Raw genomic sequence first — 20,113 nt, 5'->3', positions numbered from 1 at the left:
ACATGGCGGCCAGCCACCAGCCATCTGGATCATCCAAAGCAGCACGGCATTCATCAGTGAGTGAAACTATTTGAAAATCAGCTCACTGCAAATGTTCCTGCTTGTTGCTCATCAGTGGCTTTTTAACAGCTGCTCTCTTAATACGATGCGTTTGCACGACAGAAACTTTCCTTACAACACCATTTTTGGAACAAACCCCTTTGCTCTCTGACTCACATAAATTTAACGGTTTGATGATTATCTTAGACTGGCTGCTGTTGTCATTCTTTTCACAAGGCATTGGACTATTCATTGATTTTAATCAGTGGAAAAATTCTTCATTTTCTCTATTATGCATAAAACTGCGACTTCATTTTTATAATGTGGCACAACTTCATTATGAAATTATCCTTTCATGAGGTAGATCATAGAAAGTAATTATCAAACCATTCTTAAATTGATAGTCGTCTCAACAAGCAAGTCAAAATGTGTGCAAAAAAAAAGAAAGAAGTTAATTTACAGTTAATTTACAGTAAATGTGGAACTGTAAATAAAAATGTGGGGTCTGGCCTTTAAACTTTTTGCCGATACTGAGTTCAACGCTCTAGAGAGATTTATATTTGTCACATTTGATTTCTTCCACATATAAAAACAAAACGATTAACTCATTCAACCCCCAAAAACGTATTTATACGTTTTTTGTTTGTTTTTTAAATACCAGAGAATACAGAAGGCTTTGATACAGCTTCTGACATGAAGAGGTCACTTAAAGCGATGGTAGTTATTATAAATAAATAAAAACGGCCAGCAGGTGGCAGCAGAATATAAGAGATCAGCCAGGGCCATGTTGCAAAAAGCTCTTTTTGCCAGTGTTTTCAACAGGTTTGTGAATAATAATTAGCTATAATGTAAAACTAATTGCTGCAAAACGGAAACAAATACAAGTATACTTTTTTTTTTTTGCTGATGAAAGAAGAGACTCTAATCTTTCTTCTATGTTTTCATAGCAATGGGACACAATATTTTCTGGACCTTGCAAAATCAGTCAAAATCCAGTAAAACAGCCGGGAGCGAAGGGGGTTGCTTCAGTGAAAATGACTGGGAGTGAATGAGTTAAAAAAATAATAATAATAAAAAAAACTTTTCAGATGATTTCTTGATTTGCCCAGGCTTGTCTGCTAATATTACCAACCCCTTAAATTAGTAATCCATGATCACCACAACAATGACATGAGATCATTGTTGTTTTGACAAGGCATTGCTACTGCAGTGTGTAATTATTACGTACTGTTGCTTTAACTACACTTCCTTCAAAAATGCGACAGAAGTGTTAATTACTCGTGCGGAGGCTTTTTTGTTGTGCTCCTTCAAGAGGATAGAGAGGCTAAATAGTTTGACCCTCGCCAAAGTTCTCCGTGAGACATGAAAGGACACGTCGAAATCCTTGGTGGAAGCGGATACAATGCAATAAGCACTTATTTTCCCCTTTCTGTCCCGCGCGAATGCTGCAGGCTGTCTCTGCTTTGTTGCGTTTGTCAATCACCGTAATTTGGGCTCCATTTCCAAAAATAATTATCAGGTGAGTGGCAGCCCTTTGCCTGGAGTGCCAACTTGGTAGCGGCGTGCCCAAGAGTATTAATTATGCCGTTCAAAATATGAAGTCTTTTAATAGAGAGGCTGACGTGACATCATTGTTTTGGAGCCTTTCTTCCCCCCCGCCCCCTACAAACATGACAATCACGGGCGTCCCTCTGGTCATCAGCAGAAGATGAGGGGGAATTGTCAGAGGAAGTTATTAACAGGCTGTGTACCGTGTGATAAAGTCAGTCAGACTCTCGCTGGTACAAAAAAAGCAAAAAGAGCGAGCGCGTCAACAACTCTGGGAAAAATATGGAAATGCGCTAAAATGACGCTGAATGTAGCCGCCGATGCACGAGCGTCCGCTTTCATTCTCCGGCGCTGCCAATCAGCGGCTTGCTTTGCGTAGTTGCTGCTGCAGCACTGGAGTTGCGCTTCACATGCAGCAGTGATGCTCCTGTGAAGCCCCCTAAGAGGCACCGACAGCTTCCAGGTCTCATTAGCATCCAGTAGCGGCTAATGCTGCCTCCCTATTAGTCGGAGGAGCTGGAATTCAGTTGGAGATGAGCACAGCCCAGGGGGCTTAGGGTTGCCAGTTTAATTAGTGCCTGATAATTTCAATAATGAGTGACAATTCATTGGGGCTTTTTAGGTTGGCCCACTGTTTGAGTGCAAATCGATAATCCTCTGTTTCTTCACCCCACCCCACTCTCAGCATCAGATAAAGGGCAAGCGTGCGTTGCTTGCTGCTGTTGTTGGGGTGCAGTGGGGAGTTGGGGGCGGGGTGGTGGCGTGGGTGAGGGGGTGAGGGGTGTCAATCCCTTTGCTGGAATTAAATGAAAAGAATCAACTTAGAGCATGTCCCTTTGAAACCGAGAAAGGGAAGCCTATGTGATTTGATTTGCTGTTATTGGATGAGCAGGTGGGTCTTTAGTTGCTGTTGTGGGGTCCAAAGTAAAAACAATTTGCCTTGGAGTGATACGCCGCGAGTGAGCGTCGAGGTTAAGAGGTGTGCTGTGTTCTCTGCTACTGAGCTACTCAGTGGACGGATGATACAGCAGCAACATTAGGGACACCCGCGCAATCAAAAATAATCTTTTGATAAATCGAAGAAGGTAAAGTCAAGATAATTCAAATGAATTTACGCCAATGTTTGATGGACACTTAACTGAACAATGTTTTTGCATTGATGTAAAATTGGAGCGTACCACAACGAGCTGTTTCCGATAGTTTGCGACTCTTGTGTCGCTGAATAAAGTATCAGACTTAGAATTAATGAAATCAATACCTCTCTGGCGGTGTCAATAATTGCTCCAGGGAACTTATGTTTTTATTGGCACAGGTCTGCTTTTTTTGTGCATTTGTTTACATGATTGACATCATTTGATAAATGAACTTGATATTCCTTTAATGAAGGTTAGGTATTTTTCCTATAATGATTGCATCATATTCTGAGGATATGTGAGGATGTTAAAAGGAAAAAAAGAAAATAAAAAGTTTGTAGTCTCCTGTTTTTGGGAGTTTTTTTTGGGGGGGTGGTGCATTTTGCCACATGCTGTCGACAGAAAATGACATCACAGTGCCAAAGGGCTGAGATTGCGAATGTCACATGAACAAATCCAGCAAACGGGGACTGTGATGTCATTTTCAGTCAACAGCAAGTTGACAGTAAAAATGCCAAAATGGCTGCCGCCTGAAATGGATGAAAAAAGGTGTATTGTTCTGCTTAATTCATAGTCCAATAACACAATATTAATCAGAATGCCATATTTAGACTTGTGGGTACGCACAAATCATTTTCGTCTTGACTTCTCCTTGAACATTCTTACTTTTCGCACGAGTGTAAAAAGAACTTGTAAAACTGATTCAAATGTCAGACTTCACTCTTTTCGTAACTTCCTGTGTAAAATCTTCTCTCCTCATGTTCCTCTCTTAACATTTATTTTATGTTAATTTCTTATTCAGCACAATAAAGCTTCATGGGTTAATTAGTCCTACTTGTTGTTAACCATAAAAATATATATACTTATATATTAACTCATTTGCTCCCAAAAAACGAATAAATACGTTCTATTTTAAATATTACCAGAATCCCAAAAAACGTCAAATCCTGAAATGTTTCTTGAAAATGTTGGTCAAATTCCAACACCACATGGATTTGGCCTCCGGGGGTTCCACTGTATTAGTAGCATGCAAATGTGATTTAACACGCAGTAAAAGCGCGTAATAAAAAATGATGAATAATAATTGATCGTGCCTCGCAGGCATTGAAAAACAAAACATGTTTACCTGCTCACTCGACGAAGGTGTCGGGAAGCGCCCGCATTTTCAAATACTTGTGCCGCGCAAGTTACTTCGCAGCTCGGCGTGCGTGCGATGAGGTGAGAGCCGAGTGAAGTTTAAGCACTTGTCACATTCCTGCGCGACAATCACACCAGCAATGCGTGCGGCGCTGTCGAAAAACAAAAGAATCAATTTTAGGTGTCGCCGCATTTAAAAACACCAATTAAGCACATCACACTCTTGGTCTCGAACACTGACATCATTATGACTGTGGAAACAGCAAGTAGCTTGTGTTACATGTGTGCGTGCGAGCGTCTTAATAAAGCGACAAATATTACTGTTGGAATAATATCATTTTGGTAATAGGAACTTTTTACTGTGTTTTACATGCATTGTTGACATGATAAATGATCCATAATATCCTCGACATGTGTTAACTTGCGGTTATGCTGACACGCTGTGAGGGATACGACCCTAATTAGAGGCATGACATAGACATGACAGTTATTGGCCATATTAGAGCTTTTTCAATTTAATCTATAATGACATAAGTAAAATTCAATCCCTTTCCTATAGTGCTTGTTCTCATTCGAGACACAGGTGAGCTGAAGCCAATCTAAGGCCTACATTGTGTATATTAAGCAACCACATAGCTTCGCCTTAATGAAGTCAATTTTGCTTAATGCTAACAAACACAGCAAAACATCATAGACGACACGAGATAATGACCGCGTAACCATATTTGTACCCTAAAAAAACACACCACAGTCTTATATTCTTTATCCTCTGTAATGAACATCTAATATTTCATCTACTTGTATGTTTGTATTACACTGCCCTGTGGTGGCCACACCAGAAGGAGCAGCACTATGTGCATTAAATTGAAACAAAATCAGTAAAACATGCCACAACAAAAACAAAGACAACAAGGCCCTTACAGAATAAATAACACAACAAAACATAACCACTATACACTAAACAAACAATTGACATTACAAAAGCCCACAAACACAAAAAACAAACAAAGTGTCAGCACAACTACTACTAAATATCTCGATAAAGATCAAAATCCAGGGTACCCATATTACCTAAATATTTATTTAAATATTCATCTTCTATCATTTTTCATTTCACTGTTTGTTTCAGCATCTAACTTTTTTTTTTTTTTATGTTAGGTGAAAATGTATTAGCTTAAAAAATAAACTGCTTTCCTAAGAGTATAATCAAGTTTACAACATCACTGCGGTTTATTAAGTCCCTAAGCCTCACAGAAGCTTTAAATGTTTAATTCTTTACATTATACGTAATTAATTGCGTCATTACTGCATGTTTTTTTAGAGTACAATATTTTAGAGTGCTATTTTCTTATTAAAAGGATAATTACTCAGAACTACAGTTCTTTTCAAAATGTATCCAGCCATTTTCACTGAAGCAATTCCCTTCGCTCTTGGTTGTTTTACTGGATTTTGACTGAACCTACCAAACGAAAGATTAGAGTCTCTTCTGTCATCAGGAAAAAAAGTATATTTCTATCCTATTGTTTTGCAGCAATTAGCATTAGAATATAGCTAAGTTTCATCATTATTCACAAATCAGTTTAGAACTGTGGGTAAATTAGCTTTTTTTCAACATGGCCCTGGTTGATCTCTTGTACTCTTTTGCTCTGCTTCCACCTGCTGGCTGGTTTTGTAATAACTACCATTTATTTAACCGTTTTGTGCAGTTGAGAGGCTGAATGAAAGCCTTTTGTATGCTCTAGCATATAAAAAAAACATAAAACATATAAATGCGTCTTTGACACACTTAAAACATTTAAAATAGAACATATTTATAAGTTTTGAGAGCAAATGAGTTAATAACGTCTCTAGCTGAATCCTAGTTTTCGAAGAAAAGGTTTGGTTAAGAACATCTACTGGCTCATGTCTCGACTGGAGCCTGTACACACAGTTCTCGGGCCCCTCGTCACCTTGACCCACCATCTGCCTCGACACAACCAGTTCAAGAACAGCCGCCATCTTCCCTCTAATACAGAGCACATCAAGAGGCTATCGATTGTGGGCTACATTGCCGGATATCCCCCCCCCCCCAACCTCTTTTTTCCCCTCCCGCATGACACGCAGTTCAGCGCCCCCTTCGTGCTGGTCGGCGGCTTTCTTTTTAAATATTCATGACAAAGGTTTCTTCCCTTTACGCTCCTGCAGCTGAATTTCTAATTGGCTCGTCATAAGACGTACAACATGCCCTTAAGCGCCACCGTAGCGTCGGTCATCTCCAAACAGGAATTGTGTGCAATTCAGCCACGGGGCTAATTAGCGATTAGCATGTAATGTTTACATGGGTTCTTTTCTTGCTGTATTTTTTTTTTTCCTTCTACCTGCGAGGCCAAGGGGATGCTCGAACCTCATGCTTAAATCACTCCTTCCCGCCTTTGAAGCTTCAAGAGCTGCCCGTCCACATCATAATGACTGGGAGGAGAGCGGCAAGCGCTGCTCCTGTGTAACAACATAATCATCAATTAAGGCAGGGGAAATGGCAAGAAGTGGGTATTTTAGCTCATTAAAAAGGCCCAGAAGAAAAGGTGCGTGTGGTGGATTCCTATATATTTTACTCCCCTCTGTCAATTGCCATCTTTTAGGTGGATTTTGTCTTTCATGACGAGCGAAAAGCCTGCAAATGTAATTCAGGCACTCAGCGGCAGACGGTCCTAATAAGGGTTAAAATATGAATGACATTTTGCTCCCAGACGAGGTGGCATGGAAATTGGATTGCCGCTGATTTGCTGTCTATTGTCTACCACCTCTCATGTCTGTGAATTATGCCGAATGTATTATTTTTTTTAACTTGCCCGCTATTATGGCTCAAATTAATGTCACGGAGTAAGAATAACAACGCGAATTGTCATCGAGAACGAATGCGTTTGTTTTTAAACTGCTGTAACATCATGAGTTTCACGCCATCCGGCACAGGTGATGTTATTTAAATTAAAGCAGACACCATAAATTGAATTAGCGGCTAACAAGCTGTCACTTCCACCCCCCCCCATCTCTTTAAAAGAGTCACAACAACCATCTATTTGGTCCAATAAATGACGTTTATTTGATATTGCGGGATACCCGGTGGCTAATCAGGACCTGTGTGATACATCATGACGGCGGAGCCACAACAAGGACAGTAGCTCATGTCTTCCGCGCCGTTGCAGACATTAAAAAGAATAGCAGATTCCCCCAACTTCTTTGAGGATGTGCTGCCTTTGAGAGAAGGCTTCTTTTGAGCATATCCAAACGTTTTCATCTCGCTCATTTTTTCTCGCCTTCCAATCTGTTTTTGGAGCCGGAACGCCGGGTCTCTACACAAAACCGGCGTTGATACGATAAGACGCGAGCGCAAAGATGGCTGCTAAAGGCCTCATTGAGGACGCGTTGTCGTTTTCACACTAGCGCAAATGCGGCCTAACCCTTTGACAAGCAATACAAAAAGTTAAGATTTAAGATAAGAGATCGACTAATGTGTTTTTTTCAGGGTCGATATCGATGCAGATTATTAGTAGTCAAGAAGACCGATAACCGATATTTTGGAGCCGATATACATTTCTTTCTATTCTTCGTTGAAATGCCTTAAAAAGCATGTTTACTGGACATCTTTTCAGACTTTTCTAAATGTAGAAGTTTTTATTTTTATTTTTTAATCTTTCTAACAAAATGTCCAGGGAGCTCCCAAGGTTATCAGTACGTCTTAAAAAGTTGAATGGCAATTTAAACAAGTAAACACCAAAGCTCTCTATAGTTTTCTACAGTAAATATTTATTTTTGCAAAACTTAAAAAAATACCTGAAATCTTTCACATTTATTTGTTTAAATGTATAACAAAAACAGTCAGCAGCATCTCTTATAAAGTTAACAGAAAATTTAAATAAATAGTTCGCTGAGATTAAAATGGTTTTAGATTGACTTTATATCGGCCGTCAGATTTTTAAAAAAGGCCGATGCCGATATTCGTCAAAATGCCCAATATCGGCGCCTTATCCTTATTTAAGATCTACCAGTAGAGCTCTAAAGTCTGCAGACTTGGGTCGATTAGTTGACCCCAGAGTCCAAACCAACATGGTGAAGCGGCATTTAGCTGTTATGCTGCACACAAATGGCATAAGATACCAACAGAATTTAGAAGTTAGCCATGAATATAAATGCGTTTAAATCCAAAACAAAACTTTGCTTGTGTATTATGTTGTGTGTCTAAATGAGTGTGTATGTGTAACTTTTAAGCAATTTCATTCTGTGTAGTTTATTTGTCTGAACAATGGATTTGTCTTGTTTGTCAACGGGATTACGCAAAATCAAATTCACTGATATTGATTAAACTTTGTGAAGGGGCGGGGCATGAGCCAAGGAAAAAGCCATAGAATGTTGGTGTTAATCCTCCAAGAAGTTGCTGGTCATTTGTGTTCTTGTTTTGAGTTATCTTCCTCAATTGATTATTTTGTTATGAACGACTACTATTTGTTGATGTTGTTTGTACAGTATAAAGTCAGTGTAGTACATAACATTGATTAGACGCTGTGAAAAAAAATTTAAAGTGTAATAACATAGTAATAAAAGTGTAATAACACAGTGTGGAATTCAAACCTGCAAATTGTATGACGGTATATAAGTGTACCCGTCCTTCAGTATGGAGACTTCTCTCCCGCCCCCTTTTTCTTAATTGCTCATTAATGAGATGGAAATATATTTCTGCCGCAAAGTTGGAGAAAGATGCAGCCGGCAAGGAAAGCCGTAAATCTAAACATTTGAAAAGGAATTAGTAACGGGAGCCTCCCATTCTTGTTCCCTGAAAAATTAATGTGCCACATGTTATATTTATGACGGCGGCCGACTGTCATTCACTTTCGGCGAACGAGCAGAAATTAAAAGTGACAGCGGGCTCATCAAGAATGAATGCCATTGTATTCTACCAGGAGCGCACGACAAGCCGGCAAGAGTCGGGTAATAATAAATTTAAAAAAAATAAGACGACGCAGGCTTCCGCCGAGCTCGCCGAGACGCGCTAAATGAAGGAATGAGGCCAAGCGCGCGTCATAAAATGCAGAGCAAAGTAAAACTTTTATCCCAACACTTTTTTTTCTTTCTTTTTTTGCCGTTGAACCCGGATTGCGGGGTTTAATAACACAAAAGTGACTTTTGTTTTTGTGCTAGCTCAGATCTGCGCATAATTGCCGGGCTGCCTGATTAAAAGCGAGAGGTTTAGATCCGACTGCGCCGCAGCTAAATGGTCAGGTTCCCATGTGAGGCAAATAAATGAAATATTAGTTGATTACATATTTAAATCTCTCTCCCCAGGCTGTCTTCTAGCCTCTTTTTTCCCCACTTCTCCGGCTTGGTTTGCATTATAATGTTCACCAAACTGTTTTCCCAACTAATGGCTTGCAACAACGTGGTCCGACGCTCTCCTCCCCCACTCGACGCATTTGGGTGGAGATTTTCATAACAAATTACTGGCACGCTGAGGGAAGGCCTCAGACTTCCTGAGGAGGCAGAAGGGAGGAATTCATCTTCGCGCGCTTACAAAAGTTGAATATTGCCTGCGGAACGTCCTCACAGTGTGTTGTGGACGCGTCCGCTGGAAGCAATAAGTCAAACTTGTCAAGGGTGCAACATTTGGAAATCCATATCGCACCTCCATCTATTATTTTTTCCAGGTGACGGGCTCCGTCTTTTAATAGCCCTCGTCGGCATATTAAGTCCAAGGTCGTGTTTGAAATTCCGGCCCCGCTTTGCGAGTTCATAATCCAAGTCGTATCTGTCAAATCGCTGACGTCTCAAAACAAACAGGGGAGGACGACGGGCGCGCGGCAGCTTCGGGGGGGCCCTCGGAATAATGGCGGAGGGCAGCCCCGCCCCCGCCGCCGCCGCCTCCCGTCCTATCTCAGGTGTGTGATTAAAATCAATTAAATCACTCTTCTAGTGTCAACCGCACGTCGCCGCCCCCCAACCAAATCTCCTGACAAATGAATCGACGCTTTAGGAAGACGAGGATGTTCCTGGACCTGTCGTGGCTGGGCTCATATTCACAAATGAGATTAAGATTGGGCTGCGCAGGGATTTCAAAGGCCTGTTTTCCATAAGAGCATGAAACAGCCTGTGAAGCCCGCGTAGGCTACATTAAGTAGACTTGAAAGTGTCTGGAGCACAGATCAGCTCCCAGCCCACAGTCAGAGTAACTAGCTGGAAAGAGAGGCGGTGGTGTTGGTGTGTGAGGCGGAGTATTTACCTGCTTCCACACTGCACCAATTTCCTGAGTGGAAGTTGGAGGAAAAATACTAAATAAATAATATAAAAATGGTCAATTGCTGCTGCTGCAACACACTACACTGACATGATGGACACGCAATGGTCAAGAAGGCATACACATTGAAATATTTTTCCTAAATTGGCAATAAACAGTGGTGCTACTGTAGCAATTATATATTTTGGATTTTTTTTTTTAATGAATTTTTACTATAAGTCTCTGCATTAAAAGAGTTCAATAGGCAAAAGCAGACATTTTTTTGTGAATTCAGTAAAATGTTTGCTTTATTTATTTCTAGTTTCAAGATTAGCAAATCAATTTTATCAAGGGATTTTAAAGTTAATATCGACGCATTCTTACAATAATTACCTAAGTCATTTTTCAGGAAAAACAAAAAATGGAACCATTTGCATAATGAGGAGATGCAAAACAATATTTTTTGCCAAAAAATGGCTTAGGCAATTATTTTAAGAGGGTGATGATATATTAACTCATTCACTCGCTGCCATTTTCACTGAAGCAACCGCCTTTGCTCCCGGCTGTTTTACTGGGTTTTGACTGATTTTGCAAGGCCCACAGAATATTGTGTTCTATATAAAAACATGGGACCTATCAAATGACAGATTAGAGTCTCTTCTTTTATCAGGAAAAAAAAGTACATTTCTGTCTGTTTCCATTCTGCAGCAATTAGCATTAGAATACAGCGAAATGTCATCATTATTCATGAATCTGTTTAAAACACTAGGGGGAAAAAGCTTTTTTAAAACATGGTTGATCTCTTATACTCTGCTGCCACCTGCTGGCCGTTTTTTTGTATTAGCTACCAATGCTTTAGCAAACTCTTCAGATCAGAGGCTGCATCAAAGCCTTCTGTATGCGCTAGCATAAAAAAAAGAAAGAAACAACAGAGGCACGTGCCCACCTCTATTAAATGTATTCATTTTGGTATTGTTGTACATCTATAGCTAAGGGAGAAGGCAGCTCAGTTTCAGAATTACAGTTTATTTTACTTTATTACATAATACTTAGTGACCTTTTTTCTTGCACTTGACAAATACTCAAAAAAACTGAAACTAGGACTAAAACTAAACTAAAAGAAAGCATTTTCGAAAAAATTAAAACTAATAAAAATAACAAACTTGCCTTCAAAAAACTAACAGAATTTAAAAACTACATAAAACCAATTATAATGAAAAATCCAAAACCCTGGTGTTTGCGTGTGGTGCTGTTTAAGATGCCGCATCCACATTGCACCACTTTCCTAAGTTAGAGGAGGGGAAAAAAAATCCTTCAGCATAAATTGTTAAAAAGGCCACAATCTATTTACGACACAATATTACGGTTTGTCTGATGCATCCATTAATGAGTGATTCATCTAATATTAATATGTATTAAATCATGTGTTTGGAGTCAATACAGCCCTCACCACAGACAAATTAAGCCATTTACCCGCCATCAATATGGAATCGTTAGACGCCCTTTGTGTATTGTTCTCTCCGGTCGGCGGACCACCCCACTCTTCGCCACACACACACACACGCAAACGAGAAGCCGGCTGGCGCGTCAGACTGCAGGCGAGGCGGCGACGTGAAGCTTCTTTATGAGCAGATCTGCTGATCCCATCTCCAGCCGGCCTCACCCCCCTTTAGTAACATTAGGCAAAAGTGCTAAATCAAAGTGTGGAGTCAGCCCACTGTGTGTTTAACATCCCCCCGCTCTTGTCACCGATGACCAGGGGCGGGCCGCCGCGTGTCCTTGCCCTATCCCCCCGCGTCCTATCACTCCTTTGCACTCCTTTATGTGTCCACGGGGCATGGCTGCTCTTCCAAAGGCAAGCGCGCGTGCATGCTCAAGAAGAGCCTGTTTATTTTTTTCATGCTTTTTTTTTTTTTTTTTATATATTCATCAGATGTCCCAAATTGCTCCCCCTGCAGCAGTTGTTTTATTCATGGTGCCACGGGTCCCTCCTGTTTCATACCTAAATGTTCATCTGTAGCTATCATCATGGTCAACAGGGTCCCGCAGGAATTTTCCGGCAAATCATACAAAATCAAGGCAGATTTTATGGGCTAACTTTACTATGGCTAAATGAGTGAGTGCTAGACAAAAAAATGGCACATCTTGCAGTATTATACAAAAAAAATGCTAACTGTTACAATATTTTTCCATATGCAAATTTTTGCCACAAAACAATACTAAATTTTGCCATTAAAATGCTACCATTTAGCATTTTGCAAATGCTATATATATATATATATTTTTTTTTTTTACATAAAGCCAAAAATGTGGCTTTATGAGCATTACAATATATTATAAAAACACGTAATTTTGCAATTACATATAATATTTTGCCCTGATAATCAGATTGAATCGGTGGTGAATGCTTATAGGAATGTTTAGCTGGCTAATGAGCATTATAAAAATCTGTATCAGTTAATATAGCCCATCTGGGCAGTGTACCAACACACCTTTGTCTTTATTTACTGTTGGACCCTGATGACATCGTAGCACAAAGGGAGTTGGCAAACTTAGAAGTTGGACCGGAGAGATGAACCCTCACAGGCTAGCTTAGCGCTTGCTAGCTGGTATGACAGAACACGGACGGTGTATCAAACGCAGCTTTGTCATTACTCCACTGTTGGACTCTGATGACATCTTAGCACAAAGGGAGTTGGCAAACTTAGAAGTTTGACTAGAGTGATGAACTCTCACAGGTTAGCTTAGCGCTAGCAAGCAAGCTGGTATGACGGAACACATGGACGGATTTTAAACTTTACAACAACAACAACAAAAACACTTGGCCAGTGTACGTCAAGGAATCCTGGAGGTTAAAGTAAATTATTTTAAACATAAAAATAAATAAAAAATAAATAAATAATCCGTATGTTGACCTCGGCCACATGCAGACTTGGTACACTCCGATGTTTCAAAACTATGTCTAGTATATAATACTCCACTATTTTAAAACTAGTCATGATGGTGGCACTTGGAGAGCTTAGTTGCTTGTTTTCTTTTAGACGGCATAAAATTTGACTGCCATGTTGTTCTATCGGGAATAATTAATAATCAGTCATAAAAGTTTGACTAATTCCAAAATGCTACTAAATTTGACCTAATGAACGCTCACTGCACACAAACTTGATTTGCATTTCAGGGTGAATTCAGATATTTTGCGTGAAAAGCGTGAACATATGCGCTGCAAGTGTTTTTCCAAAAGTGCAGCAAAACTTATGTAGGACGCTGACCTGTATTCGGTTTTGAAGAGCAAAGGAAAAGTCTACTTCTTTAACTGCGGCTCTTGTGGGAGCACAATAACAGACAGTATGTTTATTTGCGGTGAAACTACAGCACAAAGAAAAAGCGCAGCCACACCGGGGGGATTTTCCCTCACTCTGGAGGAGGGTACAACCAATATTCCCAAACCCATGCCAGAACTTGTGATTCCAACATATATATATCGTTTTTTTTTGTTTTTTTTTTCATTTTTTAGTCTTATGAAGGTTGATCAAATCAAGCACGGACGTGTCTTTCATCAGTCTGTTGCAGGGTAAAGAGAGACTTTCAAAATAATCCCTTAAGTAGACGAGGAGGATTTTTTTGGGTTTTTATTTTTATTTTAGGAAGCAGCAAGATGGCACACGCGCAATGACAAATACGCCCAGATAGCGTCTTATTCTTTTGATATCCCCCCCCATTCTGCAATCACCCAACAACACAAGTTATTATTCCGCCTCTCGACAGGTCATATTTTGTCAAATGAAATGCCGAATTGCTTCCCGCTCGGCACGTGAGCCCAAGTGATACATGTAAGTAGAATTAAATTACTCTATAGCATATTACAGCCTCGGCGGGATTTGTGGCCCCGTTCCTCCATTTTTAATAAGTGCTTATTTCCCCGGGGGGCCTTGTTGGGCACCGGGGGGTCAACAGTGTCCAAGAGGGCAAAGCTTGTTCACCACATTCCCGAGCCCTTTAATTGCCGCAGGTTATGTGTGCTATTATCTTCCTCTTTCTCTTTCATTACGGAAGGTGCAGAGGTTCGGATTGACCCGTCCTCTCCATTTGGAGAGCGCTCGGCGTGTTTAGCGCACTTCAATTAAGTGTGCCCAGATGAGATTTGTCTAATTAATTATTCCGGGTGCTGTTTGAGCCCCCTCCTGCATATATAAATTTGCTCTTAAAAGCTGCCTGGCCTTATTTTGTGATTGTGTTACAACTGTAACTGCAATCTACTTTTTTTTGGGGGGGGGGGGCTGGTGCTCCCGGGAGTGTTTGCTCTGACTCAAACATAATAACCCACGGCGCTGTCTGTCTGACTCTCAGCCACTCTCATTCCCGCTCGCAGCTGATGCCGTAACCCCGGACCCTTCCCTGCAGGCTGTGCTGACGGCGGGCTCCGAGCGCACACACACACACACTGAGGAACCTGTAATGCATTCATTTGCATTTGCACTGACTCATACGCCAGCCAGTCAAGTGAGAGCACTAACCACCATACATGCAGATGTTGTGTCTATCTTACTTGACTCGCCTCCTCTACTTGTAATTAGTTTTAAATGAAGGGCCGTGGGAGGTGGCGGGGGCGTAAAGGGGGGTTGGTGGTCTCGCTTTATTGTGCTGATGAGCAGAAACAACAAAAAGTTGTAAAGTTGCATCTGGAGACCCGTTCGATGCTGGAAATTGTTTGGTGTGTCCATCAAGAGTCGTATAGTTGGTTTATTTAGGACCAGAGAGTGTTTTAATGTGTTGCTTTCCCCCTTAAAACTTTATTATATTTTGCCGAGGCGATATATTTTTTTCACAGAATGCAAATTGTGCTAATGAAAATGGTTTAATTTGATGCCAAAATGAAAAATGCCATATTTGCCAGAATATACAATCTTTTGTTTTGAAAGAATTCAAGGCTAAAAAAAAATCTTATTTAATATGTTCTCTGTGCCTCTTCTTGTCAAAACATGATATTCTGATTATAATTGCGCTTGTGGAATATGAATTAAGTGTCTCGAGGGGCGGCCATTTTAATTTGTACTGCCACTTCTTCACTGAAAATGGATTGCAACAGATTGCAATGGATTAATAGCATTTCCATTCATGTCAATGGCAAAATATGATTTGAGGTATGCCTGTTTTGTCTTACGAGCGAAGGCACCGCTTTAATACCGGCAATTAAAATGATTTTCGGGGGCGTAAATTCTGCTCTATTCGCGTGGGTTTACTTTGTTGCTAAGTGGCATCAATGAGTCTTATTCTGCTGTAGACCACATCAAAACAAAGCCTTGTGGACTGGGAAAGTCTTCATGAGGGGATCGGCTCACTTTTACCTGAGCTTGACAAGGCTTCGCTTCAGTCGCAAAGGAAGGGAAAGTGAACGAGTGATCAATATAAATGCAGGTGCTTGGAGGATTGATCAGTAATAGTCCCTCGGAATGGAGGTGGGTGGGTGCTTGGGGAAAAAAAGGAAAAAGAGAAATCACAGGAAAGAAAGTGAAAAGTTAAGTAGGACACTATCGGGCATTCCCTGGATACAAGTGTTGGAAAAACGGCGGCGCACAAATGAAAAAGAACAGAGGAGAGCTGTTTGGGGAATTCAAAAAAGAATAATTAAAAACTCAAATCGGGTTCTTAACTGTGAGAAAGACAGCGTGAGCGAGTGTTTTTTTTTTTTTTTTTTCCAAGCCACCAACAAGAATACACGGGGACGATAACTGCCTCAGCCGTAGGCTATTAAAATATTAACCACCGCTGTCCGAGCTGGGACTTTCCGAGCGGTACTGAGCGCTATCCTCCCCGGATGCCGGGCCTGAGAGAAAGGCTCTGCTCCCGCTCGCTGCCCTGTGGGAGGCTCGGGCTTGCATGAGGAAGCGTTTTAATGTTTCTCAGATGCGAGCCAGAGAGAGAGAAAGAGCGAGAGAGAGCTTTGACAAGGCAACTATCCTGGGTGTGATTTAAAGGTGTGCACACAGGGAGCCAGGTACTGCAGCTGAGGGCCTGTTAAGACACCCGCTATCTTTCCAAAGGAGAGGGAACTTTTTTTTTTCCCTTTCTGACTTTCCCAAATTCCCAAGTGGCCGAGCTGAACTCGGTCCCTTAAGTTTGAATCGTTTTTTATGATATGAAACGAGAGCTGGAATGCTGCTGCTGCTGCTGCTGCTGCTGCCTGACACTACCGCACTAAAACATACAGAGAAATTAAGTTGTAAGAGTAAAACATTCAAGAAGAAAGTGTTCAGTAAATGAAAATGGATTCACAAGTTAGTTTGCTCCTCATTTACTTACAGATTACTTGGTTTTAGATCACAAGTTACTTTGTTACATTCAACAGACGCCGACATCCCCGCTTAACATAAAACTGACAACCAATGTTGCCGATAGTTATTTGGAAATACATTTTTTACAGTAATGTTTAAGAATACATTTTCTTTTTTAATTAAACATGAAATAAAGACTAACTTTTTTTGACTTGAGATAATTATTTCTATTTGGAAAAAAAAATAGTCTTCATGGAATTCATTATACGTAAATAGCTACTTGTTTTTATTTTTTATTATATATCACTCACTGTTAAACTTTCACGTCACAACAAATGGTTAAGTGGCAGTTAGTTTACTGTGAACTGATTGCCATCAATGTTATCAGCTTTAGAGTTATGAATTGTGACGAGAGTAAAGTAACTGTAGTCAGATTACTAAACTGAAAAAAGTAACGCTGCAGATAAGTCGCTACTGCATGCTTTTCATTGGACAGCACTAATAGCATAAAAGACTCCTTTTTCATTGTTTTCTTTCACAGTTCTTTATATATATATATATATATATATATATATATATATATATATATAAAAGAAACTATTGAAGAGCTGAAAAACAAACTTTAAAGGCAAACATTTCAAGTGCAATATGATATGGTAACGCTATTAGATAATGTTATAACCTCCCTCTTACACTTGACATCTCTCTTAAAGCCAAATGGAATAAACTCTAATTAATGTCACTGATAAGCCATGCCGAGCCCTAGTATTTGCCCTGTCAAAATGGCTGCTGTGTCATTATAAAAAAAAAAAAAAAAACTAAGCTACAGCTACAGTATGTGGCCTCTTCCATAATTGACTAAGAATACGACTTTTCTATAATAATGTATAAGAGCAGTTACTTAGCGAGGAGCACCCTCCCAGTTGAAAAGCAGCAGCTTTTTTTTTTTATTGAGTCTCACAGATAAGAGCAATTATTTCTGCAAGTGTGCTCTCTGCTCGCTGCCAAATGTGAGCTGGCACGCCATGAAAAAAGACGAGCGCCGCCTTTGATTCGCCAGACAAAATACAAGAGTGTATTTTTAGCCACCTTAAAAAGAGTGCCAGCTTTGTTCAGGTGCGCAGCGTTTTAATGTAATGTACGTTCGCGTCGTCGCCCCGTAGCGGGGAAGCTGCGGATTACAGTGAACTCCTGTTTGGCGCAGGGATACCTTCCAGATCCAACACTATATGAAAACTGCAATATAGCGAGAGCATTTTAAAAAAATTATAGTTAAAACTTATAAAAACCCATTCGCATCTTGTTGTCTATGATGAACTGAGAGCAGCTTCACTCAACATTGTAGAATAGAAAAAAAGTGTTTTGTCGCCACCTTGTGGCAATACAATTTTAAACCTTTTCACGCTGGTCAATTTACTCGTCGATTTTTGTCGTTCACAGCAGGGTTTCATACCTATCCTGTGCAAAATAGTATACCAAAAGAGCATCCTCCACTTCTTGCTGTTAATTACACTGCATCTCTTCCAGTAGAGCTCAGTGCTGCCTGGTATGTTGTGGCAGGACATGGTACTACACATAGACAAACAACCACTCTCAAAACTGCATGGGTGTGAATTCTCAATTGTGGGAGCCCCCCCTTCCCCTTGTTAATGCTGCATTAGTTTAAATTGTTAAAGTCGCCTCAAGTTCGACGACGGGGCAATGTCGTCTCTGTCTATCCCGGTCAAAGTCTTTGCCGCCAAGCGCGTTCCGGTTCCCAGTCGTCTCCCGCATCACGTCCCCGCTTTTGTCTCCTCGCTCATGTCCCGTATCTCGGCGGAATCGGCAGCCCAGGCCTGGCTGCTTGGCAGATGGGACAGATGAGGAAGGCAGGGATTGGTTAATCCCTAATCTGCTGTCTCTTGGCCGCTCTGGACCGCGGAGGAGAGAGAGAGAGAGTGAGGGAGGGATGGATGGATGGAAGGAGGGATGGATGAAAGAGAGGAAGAGGGCGATGGAGCCAGCTAGATGGAGCCAGCTGTCAGATGGAGAGTCTTTCATGGTCCTGCGCACACAACAGCTGCACAGGGCCCGCCTGCACGGCTCTGCATTATTAAGCATCTTTTTAGTTGGTTCCAGATGCAGAGCTAGCTGTGTTTACCCAGGCTTTGTGCTCTCGCCCCATCCCCCCCCCCCCACTCCAAAAAAAAAATCCTCCTCCATCCTCTCCCTCGCCACTCCACACCTCCACTTCCGATTCGTCCCCCGCTTCCTTGTTGGTGTGGTCAAAGTGGCTCCGCTTAAGTATGTAATGTAGCGGCAAATGACCTTGAGACTTGCAGGTCACATTAACGCCTTCATCCTTTGCTTCGTTGCGTTTCTTTCCGTTGACGCGATTTGATCACTTTAACATGTGAGGTTTTAACAACTTTTCTTTCTTTTGCAGGAGGAAATTAAAGTGCAACCTTCAAGGTCAAACACATTGTGTTCTAAACTACGCCTGGTGATTAGATTATCTCCCTGGCACTCAAGGGGGTCATGGATTTGCATCTGGGCCCGGATTATCTGTAAACTTTGGAGCCAGCCAGCCCTCCCTTAAACGTCTTCACTTGTTTCAAAATACTGCAGATCGCCTCTTAACTGGAACATCTAAGAGGGAGCAGGAAACTCCTATTCTGTATTTTTCCACTTCAGAGTTCCTATTAACTCATTGACTCGCAGCCATTTTCACTGAAGCAACCCTTTGCTCCCGGCTGTTTTACTGGATTTTGACTGATTTTGCAAGGCCCATAGTATATTGTGTTCTATTGCTATAAAAACATGGAACCTAACAAAAGAAAGAGTAGAGTCTCTTCTTTCATAGGGGAAAAAAAAGTATATTTGTACCTGTTTCCGTTTTGCAGCATTTAGCATTAAAATATTGCTAAGTCTCATCATTATTCACAAATCTGTTTAAAACAGTGGGGAAAAGAGAGCTTTTTTGCAACATGGCCCTGGTTGATCTCTTATACTCTGCTGCCACCTGCTGGCTGTTTTTGTAATAACTACCATTGCTTCAAGCATTCTCTTCAGTTCAGAGGCTGCATCAAAGCCTTCTGTATGCGCTAGCATAAAAACAAAACAAAACCAAAAAAATTATAAATACGTCTTTGGGAGCAAATGAGTTAAGAGCCTCCTATTTGTTTCCAAATATCTAAATGCTATCATGGTAGTAATTTTTATTTTACACTTTTACAACTCTCTAGTGTCTTATTTGTTTATATGTTTACCTTTGTTACAGTTTTATTATTACTTCCTGACAAAGACATGCAAACCACTCAGGCACCTTCTATATTTTACAGAAATGTTTGTACCAAATAAATTCCAGTTGTTACGAACGCTTTTCAGTACTTTGGCAAAACAGAATAAAAATAAGAATAAGTTACTTATTCATTTATGTTCTTCTTACTTGGCTCTCTTAAATTACATGACAGTCCAAACTTCAACATGTGTCGCGAGGCATATTCGTGGTTGAATTACCCTTAAAGGTGTTTTGACTTTGTGTGAAATTGCATGACAAAGTCATTTCAAGTGGCAGGAGATTGACGAGGGGAAAAAATGAAAAGGGAATTACTGGCTAAGTAATGTTTACAAGCATGTAATTACACAGTCTTTTAAACTTGACTTTCAATGCGGTATGCAATAGTGTGCAAACAAGCACCATGTCCAAACACACACACACACACACGCACGCACAAAAAGAACTGACACACAGTGAAACTCAA

General features: G+C 40.7%; 1 protein-coding gene across 13 annotated transcripts in view; it reads right to left on the bottom strand.

Annotated features, from left to right (window-relative positions):
* LOC144061098 (methylated-DNA--protein-cysteine methyltransferase-like) overlaps positions 1–20,113 on the bottom strand; it is a 237,800-nt gene that overhangs the window by 190,880 nt on the left and 26,807 nt on the right. For 12 of the 13 annotated variants that reach the window (XM_077581193.1, XM_077581192.1, XM_077581191.1 and 9 more), the window contains one exon: positions 3,847–4,009. The exons of the other annotated variant lie outside the window; for it this stretch is intronic. The gene's annotated coding sequence lies outside the window, so the exon portion shown is untranslated. The remainder of the gene's footprint in view (positions 1–3,846; positions 4,010–20,113) is intronic. 13 annotated transcript variants of the gene reach the window in all.

Source organism: Vanacampus margaritifer, chromosome 12, assembly GCF_051991255.1.
Source record: "Vanacampus margaritifer isolate UIUO_Vmar chromosome 12, RoL_Vmar_1.0, whole genome shotgun sequence".
NCBI lineage: Eukaryota > Metazoa > Chordata > Actinopteri > Syngnathiformes > Syngnathidae > Vanacampus > Vanacampus margaritifer.
This window is presented reverse-complemented; position numbering and strand designations above follow the sequence as displayed.